The 12,619-nt window shown below is 54.2% G+C and overlaps 1 protein-coding gene across 4 annotated transcripts in view; it reads right to left on the bottom strand.

Moving 5' to 3' along the window:
* The window catches only part of DIAPH2 (diaphanous related formin 2), a 1,874,941-nt gene that overhangs the window by 1,495,672 nt on the left and 366,650 nt on the right, over positions 1-12,619 (bottom strand). The gene's annotated exons all lie outside the window — the stretch shown is intronic.

The raw sequence follows: 12,619 nt of genomic DNA, 5'->3' as shown, positions 1-12,619 counted from the left end.
GTAGATGTAGGGGAGCTGTTGCCGGTAGATGTAGGAGAGCTGTGGCCGTTAGATCTAGGAGAGCTGTGGCCGGTAGATGTAGGTGAGCCGTAGCCGATAGATGTAGGGGAGCTGTTGCCCTGTAGATGTAGGGGAGTCGCAGCTGGTAGATGTAGGGGAGCTGTGGCCGGTAGTTGTAGGGGAGCCTTTGCTGGTAGATGTAGGTGAGCCGTAGCCGGTAGATGTAGGGGAGCTGTGGCCGGTAGATGTAGGTGAGCCGTAGCCGGTAGATGTAGGGGAGCTGTTGCCGGTAGATGTAGGGGAGTCGCAGCTGGTAGATGTAGGGGAGCTGTGGCCGGTAGTTGTAGGGGAGCCGTAGCCGGTAGATGTAGGTGAGCCATAGCCGGTAGATGTAGGGGAGCTGTTGCTGGTAGATGTAGGTGAGCCATAGCTGGTAGATGTAGGGTAGCTGTTGCCGGTAGATGTAGGGGAGTCGCAGCTGGTAGATGTAAGGGAGCTGTGGCCGGTAGTTGTAGGGGAGCCGTAGCCAGTAGATGTAGGTGAGCCGTAGCCGGTAGATGTAGGGGAGCTGTTGCCGGTAGATGTAGGGAAGTCGCAGCTGGTAGATGTAGGGGAGCTGTGGCCGGTAGTTGTAGGGGAGCCGTAGCCGGTAGATGTAGGTGAGCCGTAGCCGGTAGATGTAGGGGAGCTGTGGCCGGTAGATGTAGGTGAGCCTTAGCTGGTAGATGTAGGAGAGCTGTGGCCGGTAAATGTAGGAGAGCTGTGGCCGGTAGATGTAGGAGAGCTGTGGCCGGTAGATGTAGGTGAGCCGTAGCTGGTAGATGTAGGAGAGCTGTGGCCGGTAGATGTAGGGGAGCTGTGGCCGGTAGATGTAGGGGAGCTGTGGCCGGTAGATGTAGGTGAACCGTAGCCGGTAGATGTAGGTGAGCTGTGGCCGGTAGATGTAGGTGAGCCGTAGCCGGTAGATGTAGGTGAGCCGTAGCCGGTAGATGTAGGGGAGCTGTGGCCGGTAGATGTAGGTGAGCCTTAGCTGGTACATGTAGGAGAGCTGTGGCCGGTAAATGTAGGAGAGCTGTGGCCGGTAGATGTAGGAGAGCTGTGGCCCGTAGATGTAGGGGAGCCTTAGCTGGTAGATGTAGGAGAGCTGTGGCCGGTAAATGTAGGAGAGCTGTGGCCGGTAGATGTAGGTGAGCCGTAGCCGGTAGATGTAGGGGAGCTGTGGCCGGTAGATGTAGGAGAGCTGTTGCCGGTAGATGTAGGAGAGCTGTGGCCGGTAGATGTAGGAGAGCTGTGGCCGGTAGATGTAGGTGAGCCGTAGCCGGTAGATGTAGGGAAGCTGTTGCCGGTAGATGTAGGGGAGTCGCAGCTGGTAGATGTAGGGGAGCTGTGGCCGGTAGATGTAGGTGAGCCGTAGACGGTAGATGTAGGGGAGCTGTTGCCGGTAGATGTAGGGGAGCTGTTGCCGGTAGATGTAGGGGAGTCGCAGCTGGTAGATGTAGGGGAGCTGTGGCCGGTAGTTGTAGGGGAGCCGTAGCCGGTAGATGTAGGTGAGCCGTAGCCGGTAGATGTAGGGGAGCTGTTGCCGGTAGATGTAGGAGAGCTGTGGCCGTTAGATGTAGGAGAGCTGTGGCCGGTAGATGTAGGTGAGCCGTAGCCGATAGATGTAGGGGAGCTGTTGCCTGTAGATGTAGGGGAGTCGCAGCTGGTAGATGTAGGGGAGCTGTGGCCGGTAGTTGTAGGGGAGCCGTTGCTGGTAGATGTAGGTGAGCCGTAGCCGGTAGATGTAGGGGAGCTGTGGCCGGTAGATGTAGGTGAGCCGTAGCCGGTAGATGTAGGGGAGCTGTTGCCGGTAGATGTAGGGGAGTCGCAGCTGGTAGATGTAGGGGAGCTGTGGCCGGTAGTTGTAGGGGAGCCGTAGCCGGTAGATGTAGGTGAGCCATAGCCGGTAGATGTAGGGGAGCTGTTGCTGGTAGATGTAGGTGAGCCATAGCTGGTAGATGTAGGGTAGCTGTTGCCGATAGATGTAGGGGAGTCGCAGCTGGTAGATGTAAGGGAGCTGTGGCCGGTAGTTGTAGGGGAGCCGTAGCCAGTAGATGTAGGTGAGCCGTAGCCGGTAGATGTAGGGGAGCTGTTGCCGGTAGATGTAGGGAAGTCGCAGCTGGTAGATGTAGGGGAGCTGTGGCCGGTAGTTGTAGGGGAGCCGTAGCCGGTAGATGTAGGTGAGCCGTAGCCAGTAGATGTAGGGGAGCTGTTGCTGGTAGATGTAGGTGAGCCGTAGCCGGTAGATGTAGGGGAGTCGCAGCTGGTAGATGTAGGGGAGCTGTGGCCGGTAGTTGTAGGGGAGCTGTTGCCGGTAGATGTAGGGGAGTCGCAGCTGGTAGATGTAGGGGAGCTGTGGCCGGTAGTTGTAGGGGAGCTGTTGCCGGTAGATGTAGGGGAGTCGCAGCTGGTAGATGTAGGGGAGCTGTTGCCGGTAGATGTAGGGGAGCTGTTGCCGGTAGATGTAGGTGAGCCATAGCCGGTAGATGTAGGAGAGCTGTGGCCGGTAGATGTAGGTGAGCTGTGGCCAGTAGATGTAGGAGAGCTGTGGCCGGTAGATGTAGGGGAGCTGTGGCCGGTAGATGTAGGGGAGCTGTGGCCGGTAGATGTAGGGGAGCTGTGGCCGGTAGATGTAGGAGAGCTGTGGCCGGTAGATGTAGGGGAGCTGTGGCCGGTAATTGAAGGGGAGTCGTAGCCGGTAGATGTAGGAGAGCTGTGGCCGGTAGATGTAGGGGAGCTGTGGCCGGTAGATGTAGTAGATGTAGGGGAGCTGTGGCCGGTAGATGTAGGTGAGCCGTAGCTGGTAGATGTAGTAGAGCTGTGGCCGGTAGATGTAGGGGAGCTGTGGCCGGTAAATGTAGGGGAGCTGTGGCCGGTAGATGTAGGGGAGCTGTTGCCGGTAGATGTAGGGGAGCTGTGGCCGGTAATTGAAGGGGAGTCGTAGCCGGTAGATGTAGGGGAGCTGTGGCCGGTAGATGTAGGAGAGCTGTGGCCGGTAGATGTAGGAGAGCTGTGGCCGGTAGATGTAGGGGAGCTGTGGCCGGTAGATGTAGGTGAACCGTAGCCGGTAGATGTAGGTGAGCTGTGGCCGGTAGATGTAGGTGAGCCGTAGCCGGTAGATGTAGGTGAGCCGTAGCCGGTAGATGTAGGGGAGCTGTGGCCGGTAGATGTAGGTGAGCCTTAGCCGGTAGATGTAGGAGAGCTGTGGCCGGTAGATGTAGGGGAGCTGTGGCCGGTAGATGTAGGGGAGCTGTGGCCGGTAGATGTAGGGGAGCTGTGGCCGGTAGATGTAGGAGAGATGTGGCCGGTAGATGTAGGTGAGCTGTGGCCAGTAGATGTAGGAGAGCTGTGGCCGGTAGATGTAGGAGAGCTGTGGCCGGTAGATGTAGGAGAGCTGTGGCCGGTAGATGTAGGGGAGCTGTGGCCGGTAGATGTAGGTGAACCGTAGCCGGTAGATGTAGGTGAGCTGTGGCCGGTAGATGTAGGTGAGCCGTAGCCGGTAGATTTAGGAGAGCTGTGGCCGGTAGATGTAGGAGAGCTGTGGCCGGTAGATGTAGGGGAGCCTTAGCTGGTAGATGTAGGAGAGCTGTGGCCGGTAAATGTAGGAGAGCTGTGGCCGGTAGATGTAGGTGAGCCGTAGCCGGTAGATGTAGGGGAGCTGTGGCCGGTAGATGTAGGAGAGCTGTTGCCGGTAGATGTAGGAGAGCTGTGGCCGGTAGATGTAGGAGAGCTGTGGCCGGTAGATGTAGGTGAGCCGTAGCCGGTAGATGTAGGTGAGCCATAGCTGGTAGATGTAGGGGAGCTGTTGCTGGTAGATGTAGGTGAGCCATAGCTGGTAGATGTAGGGTAGCTGTTGCCGGTAGATGTAGGGGAGTCGCAGCTGGTAGATGTAAGGGAGCTGTGGCCGGTAGTTGTAGGGGAGCCGTAGCCAGTAGATGTAGGTGAGCCGTAGCCGGTAGATGTAGGGGAGCTGTTGCCGGTAGATGTAGGGAAGTCGCAGCTGGTAGATGTAGGGGAGCTGTGGCCGGTAGTTGTAGGGGAGCCGTAGCCGGTAGATGTAGGTGAGCCGTAGCCAGTAGATGTAGGGGAGCTGTTGCTGGTAGATGTAGGTGAGCCGTAGCCGGTAGATGTAGGGGAGTCGCAGCTGGTAGATGTAGGGGAGCTGTGGCCGGTAGTTGTAGGGGAGCTGTTGCCGGTAGATGTAAGGGAGTCGCAGCTGGTAGATGTAGGGGAGCTGTGGCCGGTAGTTGTAGGGGAGCTGTTGCCGGTAGATGTAGGGGAGTCGCAGCTGATAGATGTAGGGGAGCTGTTGCCGGTAGATGTAGGGGAGCTGTTGCCGGTAGATGTAGGTGAGCCATAGCCGGTAGATGTAGGAGAGCTGTGGCCGGTAGATGTAGGAGAGCTGTGGCCGGTAGATGTAGGTGAGCCGTAGCCGGTAGATGTAGGGGAGCTGTTGCCGGTAGATGTAGGGGAGTCGCAGCTGGTAGATGTAGGGGAACTGTGGCCGGTAGTTGTAGGGGAGCCGTTGCTGGTAGATGTAGGTGAGCCGTAGCCAGTAGATGTAGGGGAGCTGTGGCCGGTAGATGTAGGTGAGCCGTAGCCGGTAGATGTAGGGGAGCTGTTGCCGGTAGATGTAGGGGAGTCGCAGCTGGTAGATGTAGGGGAGCTGTGGCCGGTAGTTGTAGGGGAGCCGTAGCCGGTAGATGTAGGTGAGCCATAGCCGGTAGATGTAGGGGAGCTGTTGCTGGTAGATGTAGGTGAGCCGTAGCCGGTAGATGTAGGGGAGCTGTTGCCAGTAGATGTAGGGGAGTCACAGCTGGTAGATGTAAGGGAGCTGTGGCCGGTAGTTGTAGGGGAGCCGTAGCCAGTAGATGTAGGTGAGCCGTAGCCGGTAGATGTAGGGGAGCTGTTGCCGGTAGATGTACGGAAGTCGCAGCTGGTAGATGTAGGGGAGCTGTGGCCGGTAGTTGTAGGGGAGCCGTAGGCGGTAGATGTAGGTGAGCCGTAGCCGGTAGATGTAGGGGAGCTGTTGCTGGTAGATGTAGGTGAGCCGTAGCCGGTAGATGTAGGGGAGTCGCAGCTGGTAGATGTAGGGGAGCTGTGGCCGGTAGGTGTAGGTGAGCCGTAGACGGTAGATGTAGGGGAGCTGTTGCCGGTAGATGTAGGGGAGCTGTTGCCGGTAGATGTAGGGGAGTCGCAGCTGGTAGATGTAGGGGAGCTGTGGCCGGTAGTTGTAGGGGAGCCGTAGCCGGTAGATGTAGGTGAGCCGTAGCCGGTAGATGTAGGGGAGCTGTTGCCGGTAGATGTAGGAGAGCTGTGGCCGTTAGATCTAGGAGAGCTGTGGCCGGTAGATGTAGGTGAGCCGTAGCCGATAGATGTAGGGGAGCTGTTGCCCTGTAGATGTAGGGGAGTCGCAGCTGGTAGATGTAGGGGAGCTGTGGCCGGTAGTTGTAGGGGAGCCTTTGCTGGTAGATGTAGGTGAGCCGTAGCCGGTAGATGTAGGGGAGCTGTGGCCGGTAGATGTAGGTGAGCCGTAGCCGGTAGATGTAGGGGAGCTGTTGCCGGTAGATGTAGGGGAGTCGCAGCTGGTAGATGTAGGGGAGCTGTGGCCGGTAGTTGTAGGGGAGCCGTAGCCGGTAGATGTAGGTGAGCCATAGCCGGTAGATGTAGGGGAGCTGTTGCTGGTAGATGTAGGTGAGCCATAGCTGGTAGATGTAGGGTAGCTGTTGCCGGTAGATGTAGGGGAGTCGCAGCTGGTAGATGTAAGGGAGCTGTGGCCGGTAGTTGTAGGGGAGCCGTAGCCAGTAGATGTAGGTGAGCCGTAGCCGGTAGATGTAGTGGAGCTGTTGCCGGTAGATGTAGGGAAGTCGCAGCTGGTAGATGTAGGGGAGCTGTGGCCGGTAGTTGTAGGGGAGCCGTAGCCGGTAGATGTAGGTGAGCCGTAGCCGGTAGATGTAGGGGAGCTGTGGCCGGTAGATGTAGGTGAGCCTTAGCTGGTAGATGTAGGAGAGCTGTGGCCGGTAAATGTAGGAGAGCTGTGGCCGGTAGATGTAGGAGAGCTGTGGCCGGTAGATGTAGGTGAGCCGTAGCTGGTAGATGTAGGAGAGCTGTGGCCGGTAGATGTAGGGGAGCTGTGGCCGGTAGATGTAGGGGAGCTGTGGCCGGTAGATGTAGGTGAACCGTAGCCGGTAGATGTAGGTGAGCTGTGGCCGGTAGATGTAGGTGAGCCGTAGCCGGTAGATGTAGGTGAGCCGTAGCCGGTAGATGTAGGGGAGCTGTGGCCGGTAGATGTAGGTGAGCCTTAGCTGGTACATGTAGGAGAGCTGTGGCCGGTAAATGTAGGAGAGCTGTGGCCGGTAGATGTAGGAGAGCTGTGGCCCGTAGATGTAGGGGAGCCTTAGCTGGTAGATGTAGGAGAGCTGTGGCCGGTAAATGTAGGAGAGCTGTGGCCGGTAGATGTAGGTGAGCCGTAGCCGGTAGATGTAGGGGAGCTGTGGCCGGTAGATGTAGGAGAGCTGTTGCCGGTAGATGTAGGAGAGCTGTGGCCGGTAGATGTAGGAGAGCTGTGGCCGGTAGATGTAGGTGAGCCGTAGCCGGTAGATGTAGGGAAGCTGTTGCCGGTAGATGTAGGGGAGTCGCAGCTGGTAGATGTAGGGGAGCTGTGGCCGGTAGATGTAGGTGAGCCGTAGACGGTAGATGTAGGGGAGCTGTTGCCGGTAGATGTAGGGGAGCTGTTGCCGGTAGATGTAGGGGAGTCGCAGCTGGTAGATGTAGGGGAGCTGTGGCCAGTAGTTGTAGGGGAGCCGTAGCCGGTAGATGTAGGTGAGCCGTAGCCGGTAGATGTAGGGGAGCTGTTGCCGGTAGATGTAGGAGAGCTGTGGCCGTTAGATGTAGGAGAGCTGTGGCCGGTAGATGTAGGTGAGCCGTAGCCGATAGATGTAGGGGAGCTGTTGCCTGTAGATGTAGGGGAGTCGCAGCTGGTAGATGTAGGGGAGCTGTGGCCGGTAGTTGTAGGGGAGCCGTTGCTGGTAGATGTAGGTGAGCCGTAGCCGGTAGATGTAGGGGAGCTGTGGCCGGTAGATGTAGGTGAGCCGTAGCCGGTAGATGTAGGGGAGCTGTTGCCGGTAGATGTAGGGGAGTCGCAGCTGGTAGATGTAGGGGAGCTGTGGCCGGTAGTTGTAGGGGAGCCGTAGCCGGTAGATGTAGGTGAGCCATAGCCGGTAGATGTAGGGGAGCTGTTGCTGGTAGATGTAGGTGAGCCATAGCTGGTAGATGTAGGGTAGCTGTTGCCGATAGATGTAGGGGAGTCGCAGCTGGTAGATGTAAGGGAGCTGTGGCCGGTAGTTGTAGGGGAGCCGTAGCCAGTAGATGTAGGTGAGCCGTAGCCGGTAGATGTAGGGGAGCTGTTGCCGGTAGATGTAGGGAAGTCGCAGCTGGTAGATGTAGGGGAGCTGTGGCCGGTAGTTGTAGGGGAGCCGTAGCCGGTAGATGTAGGTGAGCCGTAGCCAGTAGATGTAGGGGAGCTGTTGCTGGTAGATGTAGGTGAGCCGTAGCCGGTAGATGTAGGGGAGTCGCAGCTGGTAGATGTAGGGGAGCTGTGGCCGGTAGTTGTAGGGGAGCTGTTGCCGGTAGATGTAGGGGAGTCGCAGCTGGTAGATGTAGGGGAGCTGTGGCCGGTAGTTGTAGGGGAGCTGTTGCCGGTAGATGTAGGGGAGTCGCATCTGGTAGATGTAGGGGAGCTGTTGCCGGTAGATGTAGGGGAGCTGTTGCCGGTAGATGTAGGTGAGCCATAGCCGGTAGATGTAGGAGAGCTGTGGCCGGTAGATGTAGGTGAGCTGTGGCCAGTAGATGTAGGAGAGCTGTGGCCGGTAGATGTAGGGGAGCTGTGGCCGGTAGATGTAGGGGAGCTGTGGCCGGTAGATGTAGGGGAGCTGTGGCCGGTAGATGTAGGAGAGCTGTGGCCGGTAGATGTAGGGGAGCTGTGGCCGGTAGATGTAGGGGAGCTGTGGCCGGTAATTGAAGGGGAGTCGTAGCCGGTAGATGTAGGAGAGCTGTGGCCGGTAGATGTAGGGGAGCTGTGGCCGGTAGATGTAGTAGATGTAGGGGAGCTGTGGCCGGTAGATGTAGGAGAGCTGTGGCCGGTAGATGTAGGAGAGCTGTGGCCGGTAGATGTAGGTGAGCCGTAGCCGGTAGATGTAGGAGAGCTGTGGCCGGTAGATGTAGGGGAGCTGTGGCCGGTAGATGTAGGGGAGCTGTTGCCGGTAGATGTAGGTGAGCCATAGCCGGTAGATGTAGGAGAGCTGTGGCCGGTAATTGTAGAGGAGCCGTAGCCGGTAATTGTAGGTGGGCTGTAGCCGGTAGACGAAGGGGAGCCGTAGCCGGTAATTGTAGGCTTGTCAAGGTAAGGATGCTTATTCGCTGTGCAATGCTCCTCTGGGAAATTTAATATGCAATTTGCCTCTTCAGAGAATTTCCCAGAGGAGCATTGCATGACGAATAAGCCTCCTTACCTTGGCAGATATAGTGGCATTCTAACTGGCATTGATTGGTGGCCTTTGACTGGCATTTAGAGGAAGCGGTCTGGCTGACATTTCTCGGACAGCAGCAGCCAAAATTTAGAGACAGAAAGCTGATATATATCGGGGCAGTGGTTGACATTTTTGGGTGCGGAAAGTGGCACATATTGGGGGTTGTAGCTGGTATTTATGAGTCAGTGACTGGTACATATCGGGTCGGGGGTGTAGCTGGTATTTATGGGGGGCAGTGACTGGTACATATCAGGGAGCTATAGCTGGTATTTATGGGGGCAGTGACTGGTACATATCGGGGGCTGTAGCTGGTATTTATGGGGGGCAGTGACTGGTACATATCGGGGGCTGTAGCTGGTATTTATGAGTCAGTGACTGGTACATATCGGGGTGTAGCTGGTATTTATGGGGGGCAGTGACTGGTGCATATCAGGGAGCTATAGCTGGTATTTATGGGGGCAGTGACTGGTACATATCGGGGGCTGTAGCTGGTATGTATGGGGGACAGTGTCTGGTACATATCGGGGGCTGTAGCTGGAATTTATGGGGGGCAGTAACTGGTACATTACGGGGGGTGTAGCTGGTATTTATGGGGGGCAGTGACTGGTACATATCGGGGGGTGTCACGATATGGTATGAAATATCATAAGTAGTTCTCTTGCTAGCCTGCGTGGGCTATGCCACCCTTCTTGGAGTGATGCTGCAACAGTTTGTAGCTTCAAATTCCTGACTTTCAACTCCCAAGCCCCCATTCCCTTTCATTCAGCCAAGAGCTGCTTTGCCAATGTACTGGGGAGTTTTATGGCCGAGAGGTATTAACGACTAGGCTCAAATTTTCCTCTAGCAGAGAACTGTTTAGAAGTGTCTAGAAGTTTCTAGGAACCATGAAAGATTCTTTGCTTGGTTTTTGTACGATATTATGCACCATGTTTACGTTGAGAACACGAAAATATATATTCGTATTCTCACTCGGTGGACCTACCCATCCCCCGAAACACGAGCTTCTAACTCCATCTGGTAAAGAAGTAGGGATTTCTCTGTAAATATGTATCCCAGATAGGACATATTTGATCTCATTTGAATGCTCACGTTAATCCGAGATGAATGATGGGTTTGTTAGGACTATGACATGTTTTGTAGCGGAGTTATCAAAATTAGATATAGATTAGAATAAAATGAGTTAACTGAAGAGGTAGAAGGGACGAGGTGATCCAACCCCTTTCTGGGATGTTACAGGCTTGGCTATAACTGTCTGCACACATCCCCAGCTTCCTTCTTGTCTTTTTTTCCCTAGAAGAGCTGAGCACATCCCATGAACTGGGACGTATGGAAAACTGCACTAGCCTGGGTGCCTGCCATGCTTTCAACATGTGAGTGTTACATTTTCTCATTTAATCCCTGTTTATTTCATAATTACCCTTGTACATATTTGCAATTGTCTCATTTGTAACATCTTTATAAAATAGTTTTGATAAAGCACTGCCTAATTTTTTATGGGATATAATATTTAAAATTAGTTCGTTCTCCTGTTCTAAACCGTACCCTAAGTCTCTTGAAGGGAAATACGCTACTGTTGTGTTGGGTTAGCTTCGGACCCGTTTAATCGAAGCTGGTGGCAGCGAGAGTGCGCTGACTTTTGGGTTATGCTGAAGCGACTGCGGCGTTGATAATTATTGTTCCTGCCTGAGTGGGAGTAGTTTATCGCGTCGCTGCAGCGTGCCCAATAGCCAGTACATAGCAGGCAGCCTTTCTGGCGACTAATTACCCAGGGTGCAGTACCTAATCTGACCTGAGAGTAAGGGGGGCGCCAGAGAGCTGCAAGTGTTAAGTGGAACTGTAAGCGGGATATACATAAATCCCTGCAGTTTGTGGTATATTGAAAGCAGTGGGATACCTAGAATAAGCCCCTGCTGTAAACTAAGAGGTCAATAGCCTTGTGTGTGTTTTCTCATCACATTGTTAGCAGTGGAGGGATAACTAAGATAAGCCCCCTGCACATGTGATAGCCGTCTGTTGGCCCAAAGTCACCCCGACCCGTGACGTAGGGGTGACGGTCACGGTGTGAATTGTGACAAATTGGTGGCAGCGGTCAGGGGAATCCTGACATTAGGTGTAGCTGGTATTTATGGGGGTCAGTGACTGGTACATATCGGGGGGTGTAGCTGGTATTTATGGGGGTCAGTGACTGGTACATATCGGGGGGTGTAGCTGGTATTTATGGGGGCAGTGACTGGTACATATCGGGGGGTGTAGCTGGTATTTATGGGGGTCAGTGACTGGTACATATCGGGGGGGTGTAGCTGGTATTTATGGGGGCAGTGACTGGTACATATCGGGGGCTGTAGCAGTGGCTGGCATTTTTGATGATCAGACTACCCTGATGATTCCCTTGTCTTATAGAACGGCTTTGAGTTTTCACATATTGTGTAATGAATTATTCAGGTCATTTACATGTTTCCAGAATCCAGCGATAAAACTTATCAAAGTGTGAGTCACTTATTAATAAGATCCGAGACGTGAGTGACAGCACAATAAAGATGCCGCCATCACTGGCAGCCCGCCACCAATTTCACATCAGGAGGGATCTGCTGAAGACAGAGCGAAAGTGAGAATTATATAGAGGAAGGGGCTGGGATCCAGGTGTTTATAGAGGAGGAGGTCGGGATCCAGGTGTTTATAGAGGAGGAGGTCGGGATCCAGGTGTTTATAGAGGAGGGGGTCGGGATCCAGATGTTTATAGAGGAGGGGATCGGGATCCAGGTGTTTATAGAGGAAGGGGTCGGGATCCAGGTGTTTATAGAGGAAGGGGTCGGGATCCAGGTGTTTATAGAGGAGGGTCGGGATCCAGGTGTTTATAGAGGAGGAGGTCGGGATCCAGGTGTTTATAGAGGAGGGGGTCGGGATCCAGGTGTTTATAGAGGAGGAGGTCGGGATCCAGGTGTTTATAGAGGAGGGGGTCGGGATCCAGGTGTTTATAGAGGAGGAGGTCGGGATCCAGGTGTTTATAGAGGAGGGGGTCGGGATCCAGGTGTTTATAGAGGAGGGGGTCGGGATCCAGGTGTTTATAGAGGAGGGGGCTGGGTACCGAGTGTATATAGAGGAAGGGGCTGGGATCATGGTGTATATAGAGTAGGGGGGCCGGGATCTGGGTGTATATAAGTTTGAGGACAATTAGCATATTCCAGGTGTCTTCTGGGAAAAGTTAAGAGTCTCCATCAGCAAGAAGATCGTTGGGTGCAGCCGGGACCAGCTGCTTGGAAACCATTACTAAACCAGGAATTGAAACTCGAGGAGGACAATTTGCATATTCCAGGTGCCTTCTGGGAAAATCGAAGAGTTTCCCTCAGCAAGAAGATCATTGGACACAGCCGGCACCAGCTGCTTGGAAAGCATTATCAAACCGAATGAAATTTTTGTCTCTAGGACATTATTGAAAGAAAGCTTGGCTGATTGAGTAGATTACACAAGAAGGAAAACACACAGCAAGTCAGCAGAATCTAGGAGCAACATGGCAGATGTGACAACCTACATGGTGAGCTGCAGCATGTGCTACATGTTCACAGATCGACCAGAAGAAGAATCCAATTTCACCTGTCAGAAGTGTAGACTAGTGGCCCTTTTAGAAGAAAAGGTGCGGGGTCTGGAAGAAAGAATAGCAACTTTGAAACTCATCAAAGAGAATGAAGACTTTCTAGACAGAACAGAAGCATCTCTACTGGTCACACAAGGTGCAAAAAGTGTCAGAGAACCTCCAAAAGCAGATGAGTGGAAGCATGTGACCAAAAAAAGCAAGAAGACCATGGAGAAATCACCAACCACTAGTGTTGAGCATTCCGATACCGCAAGTATCGGGTATCGGCCGATACTTGCGGTATCGGAATTCCGATACCGAGATCCGATATTTTTGTGGTATCGGGTATCGGTATCGGAGGTGTAAAATAAAGAATTAAAATAAAAAATATTGTTATATTCACCTCTCCGGTGGCCCCTGGAACATCACCGCGAGTCACCGGCGTCCGGCAGGCTTCTTTGTTCAAAATGAGTGCCTTTAG

Source organism: Ranitomeya imitator, chromosome 2 (assembly GCF_032444005.1).
Source record: "Ranitomeya imitator isolate aRanImi1 chromosome 2, aRanImi1.pri, whole genome shotgun sequence".
Lineage (NCBI taxonomy): Eukaryota > Metazoa > Chordata > Amphibia > Anura > Dendrobatidae > Ranitomeya > Ranitomeya imitator.
This window is presented reverse-complemented; position numbering and strand designations above follow the sequence as displayed.